Here is a 5,560-nt window from a genome sequence, read left to right as displayed (position 1 = left end):
AAGAACTTAAAAGTCTGTGGAGACTCGAAGCTGGTCATATGCCAGGTGAAGGGAGAGTTTGAGGCAAGGGATGATACGATGGCTAAATATGTTCGCCTAGTAAGGGCTGTGATGACCCAATTCGATGAATGCCATGTTGAGCACATTCCGAGGGAGGAAAATGCCAAGGCAGATGCATTATCAAAGTTTGCTTCATCGGAGATAGAGGAAAGTTCAGGAAGCGTGTATTCCATGTTCTGAAGACACGGAGCATTGATGTTAAGCTTGTAGCTCCTATAGGTCTGGGGACGTCAAGGATAAATCCCAAAGACTCATATTCAAACCGGTTGGTTGCTGAATGATGCTATTGAAGCACGAAAATTGGCTGTTCGAGCACTAAGATACTCTTTAATAGATGGAATTATGTACAAAAGATCTTTTGTGGTTCCTTACTTAAGGTGTCTCATGCCCGATGAGGCATACTTGGCTCTTGAAGAAGTACATGAAGGTATTTGTGGGCAACACTTGGGGGGCAGGGCCTTAGTTCATAATATAACCTGTTTAGGCTTCTATTGGCCAGAAATGATGGCTGATGCCAAAGAATATGTGAAAAAGTGTGACAGTTGTCAGAAGCACACACCAGTCATTAGACAACCCCCCGAGATGCTGACCTCCATCAACTCGCCCATCCCCTTTGCTATGTGGGGAATGGATATACTGTGGCCTTTCCCCATGGCCACGACACAAAGGAAGTTCCTGATTGTAGCCATTGATTATTTTACTAAGTGGATTGAAGCCAAGCCTTTGGCCAAAATCACAACTAAGCAGGTTGCACAATTCCTGTGGGAAAATATCATGTGCCGGTATGGAATTCCCCGCATCCTAGTCACTAACAATGGAACACAATTCAACAATGAGGAATTCAAGAAGTATTGTGAGGAGAATGAAATTGAGTTACGATTCACCTCCGTGGCTCACCCGTAAGCCAATGTGCAAGCGGAAGTGGCGAATCGAATAATCCTGGATGGACTAAAGAAGAGGATCGAGAAGTCGAGGAATAACTGGGTGGATGAAATAATCCCAATACTATGGGCCTATAGGACTACCTGTAGAGTCACGACTGGAGCAACTCCCTTCATGTTAGCATATGGGGCAGAAGCAGTTGTTCCTATAGAGATATCACATTCCTCCCCCAGGATTCAAGCTTTCAATGCTGAGGAAAACGAAGAAGGGCAAAGGTTACCCCTGTATCTAATTGATGAAGTACAAGATGAGGTACATGCGAAGATAGTGGAATATCAGAAAAATGCTTCATTCTACTATAACCCAAGGGTTAAAGAAAGGTTCTTCAAACAAGGTGACATAGTCTTGAGGAAGGTGGAAGCTTCTGGTGTAGGGCAGAAAGGGAAACTTGCCCCAAATTGGGAAGGGCCGTACAAGGTTAAGAGCGTTCAAGGTAGAGGAACCTACAAGCTGGAGACTATGGATGATTTAGAAGTCCCGAGAATTTAGCATGCGCAAAACCTGAAGGTTTACTATGTGTAAAACAGTTAAAGCACGATTTTCACTTGTCAGAGTGACAAGTAGGTTTAAAAGCACCTTGAAGCTTTGCTTGCTTAGCATTTTTTATAGAATATATGTTTAGATTTTATCAGGGTTGAACCCATCTCATGTAAAGGTATCAAGAATACCAAGTAATAATAAAAAGCATTCGGCTTATTCTAGCCTATTAGATTGATGCATTGTGAAGGATAAAACCAAGTTATAAACTTGAGTTCAAAAACTCGAAAAAAAACACGATGATACTTGGACAATACAAATGAAAATAGTAAAAGTCAATTACAAAGTTCGATATTTTCTAAAAAAAGAAAAAATACATAAAACTTAGGCCTTGGAAGGCTCAGATTCTTCAGAACCACTATCCGAAGTCTCCTCGGACGTCTCTTGAGTCGGTCCCTCGGAAGTCTCTTCGGAAGTCTCCGCAGAGGTTTCCTCGGAACTATCCTTGGACGCTTTGGATGCCGCAGGAGATGCTGGTTTAGGAGACACTGGTTTTGGAGGCTACTCTACCCTGGCCTTCTTTATAATAGGCTCGGTCTCCTCCTCAGAAGAAGATTCCTCCTCTTTAGAGCTGGATTCAAGCTCCTTCCTCTTTTGGCCTTGGCCCTGACTTCCTGATGGGCCGTCCTTAATCAGATCGGCAAGCTTATCTGCAATGCCCCCAAGTGCTGGGACTTTCACAGGGCAGGGGAAAGAAGATTGTTCAAGAACCTCAGGAAACTCTTCCTGGATAGCCTCCACAGCAGCGTCCCGACCTTTCTTGTAGCTGACTGGATGTAGGAAGGCATCATGCTCCACCATTAAGTCCTTGAAATCTTGAGCATCCATCCAGCCGTCAAAGGCTTTGTCCTTTTGAGCCTTGAGAATGAAAATCTCAGCCCTGGCCATTTCAAGATCAGAAGTTGAGGAGGCAAGTTGAGCTTCAAGAGCCTCTATACGCTGGTTAGCCTCCTCCAGCTTTTTGTTTGTGTCTTCCAGACCAACTTTCCAAGCCTTGGCTTGGTGAATTGCCCCTTGAAAGTGGATTTTCGCCTGTAAGAAATAAAGGAAAAGTAAGAAACAAGAAAAATTACGGCAGGAAGCTATAGATATCAAAAGAAAAAAAACGTATCGTAGCCAAGGCCTGAGCTCCGAAAAGCTCGTTAGCCTCCAAGTCCTGTTGAAGGACAAGATCATAATAATCCACAGGAGAAATGGAATGCATAGACCATTCCTTGGCAAGCGCTATGTTGCTAGGGACTTCTTCGCCTACTTCTTTCGCCTGAAGTAGGAACTCCGGGAAGCGATCCCCGAGGCACGGGTCTTTGAAGACCTTCTCAGCACGTTTCATCCTGGTCATTTCCAGGTCTTTAGGCTTTGTAGCCTCCTCGATCTTCCCAGCCACTACAAAAAATAAGATAAGTGAGTTGAGAAAGTAGCAAAGGAAAAAGTGGGAGAAACAAAGACAACTAGAGAAGGAAGGAAACATACTCATTTTAGGAACGGGAGAAAAGCCACGTTCTACAAGAACGGTCTCCCTGATAAGATCCCAAGAGTGGGAAGTACCATTATCTTGAGTAAGGAGGTTGAAAGCTCTGGTCTCCTCCTCAGACAAAAATATTTCATTAGGGCTCCCTTCTATAGCTAGCCCAAAAGACAAACGAAAAAGGGTGCCCCAATCGCCGCCCTCCCAAAGGACGTACAGAAAATTTTTCTTCCACCCCAAATTATTTTCAGGGATGGACTTCCCGTTCACTATGTGGGGAACGGTTGGGCGCTGGTTCAAAGAAACCCACCCCGGATTCTTGTCGGGACTATTCTAAAACTGAAAAATCTTTCTAAATACAGCAACTGAGGTAGGGACGTTGTGCTTGGCGCATTGCGACAAGTAGCACAGAATAAACCTCCAAGAGTTTGGAGGGAGTTGGCAAGGGCTGATGCCCACATCAGCTAGCAAAACAGGGATAAATGGGTGAAAGGGGAGTCTGATACCTGCCCTTAGAGTGTCCCTGTAGAGGCATAGTGTGTCCTTCCTCCAGTGGCAGGCCCTATCGGCCAGACCCGCAAGAACCAGCTCGAAGTGCTCCTTGATTTTGAAACAAGCAGTCAACTTGTCCAGCTCCTTTGGATCCCGGAAGACACTGATATGGTCATGCGTGTCCAGATGCGCGTCAGATGGGTACTCATCCCCTCGGCTGTTGATCATATCAATCAAGGAAGTGTACCTCGATCGAATGGGGAACTCACTGGATTTTTTTGGCCACGTTCATCTTGGCCAAACGTGTAATTCTCTTATCAGCCATCTCAGAAAAGGGCGCAAAAGAAGATAATTTTAAAACACGAGCTATGCAAAAATGAGCAAAAGAAAAGAAGAGAGAAATGTATTTTACCTGAAGTAATAATAAAAAAAGGGGGCTTGCTTGCTAAGTAAAGGTTTTGGGGCTCAAAAACTCCGACCTACAAATTATTTCTCTGAGATCTTTAGGAGAAGAAAAGGGGAAGAAATGAGAATGTGAGAAATGAGTGACCCTAGTCACTCTTTTATATAGGAGGAAAAGGGAAGATGAAAAGGCAGAAAATTCCATTAAGCTGTAGGCCCAAAGAAAAAGCCCAAATTCTGGAATGTTCAAGAATATCTTTAAAGTCATTAAGTTCTGGAACCTTCCAGAATATTTTCAATAAATCTGAAGGCCAAACGAGGCCCAAATCTAAAAAGGATTTGGAAAAAGTGAAGGCCCAAATACCAAAAGGATTTGGACAAGTGAAGGCTCAAACGAGGCCCAAATCCAAAAAGGATTTGGAAAGGTAAAGGCCAAACAAGGCCCAATCCAAGTCAGATTAAGAGCAGCCCAATAAAGACCAGGATTGAGGTCGAATTTGAGGTCGTAAATCTTATTCGAATTCTTTCGAACAGGCGCCCAAAAATTACGGGTAAAAAAGACCAGGATTGAGGTCAAAACTTTGGTTGTAAATCCTATTTGAATTCTTTCGAACAGGCGCCCGAAAATTGTGGGTAAAAAAGACCAGGATTGAGGTCGAAATTGAAGTCGTGGATGCAGTTTGAATTTTTTCGAACAGAAGCCAGAAAAGCACTTATCAATAAGACCAGGATTGAGGTCAAAATTGAATTCCTGGATCCAGTTTGAATTCTTTCGAATAGAAGCCAGAAAAGCACTTATCAATAAGACCAGGATTGAGGTCGAAATTATGGTCATAAATCAAACATGAAATTTTTAAAGAGGAACGAAGATCCAGGTCGTAGGTTTGACTAGGATCCAGGTCGAAACCCTGGTCGTGATTCCTAGTCGAAACCATACGAACAAGAATCAAATAAGGCTGGAAATCTCGACCAAAATCGAGGTCGAATGTTCGACTAGGATCCTGGTCAAAATCCAGGTCGTGGAACCTAGTCGAAATCCTTCGACCAGGAATCAAACAAGGACATAAATTTTGACCAAAATCTAGTTTAAAGGTTCGACTAGGATCTGGGTCAAAATCCAGGTCGTGGATCCTAGTCGATATCCTTCGACCAGGATTAAAAGGCTGGCCCAAAATTCGACTAGGATCTAGATCGAAATTTCGACTAGGATCCTGGTCGAAAAAGGGCTGAAAGTTAGAAAATGTTTTTGGAAAATTGCAGAAAAATTGGAAATAAAGGGAAAATTCCTAAAAAATGCCAGAAAATTACTAAAAATAGGGAAAAGGTAAGAAAATAAAAAGGAAGTTTTTAAACGACCCTGAAGCCATGTACAAGGAAAATCGTTGTAAATGTGTAGGTCGCTCCACACTTTACACAAAACGATACCCTGTAAGGGAATGAGTGAACTTAACTTTTGCTAAATCTTATACGGTTTCCCAAAAGTTGGGGGGCAAATGATAGGTAATAAATAAATCCTGATCACGTAATTAAATATTGCATTAGTTACACATGATTTGGGCTACAAGGCCCAATAAGAAGATGTATGCCATTCAGACCAAAAAGGTTAACACATTGATCAGGCCTGATGGACTAGATCAGGCCTGATGGAACAAAAAAGGCCCA

This window comes from Apium graveolens, chromosome 9 (assembly GCF_009905375.1).
Source record: "Apium graveolens cultivar Ventura chromosome 9, ASM990537v1, whole genome shotgun sequence".
Classification (NCBI taxonomy): Eukaryota; Viridiplantae; Streptophyta; class Magnoliopsida; order Apiales; family Apiaceae; genus Apium; species Apium graveolens.
The sequence above is the reverse complement of the archived record's forward strand: the minus strand, read 5'-3'. Positions refer to the sequence as shown.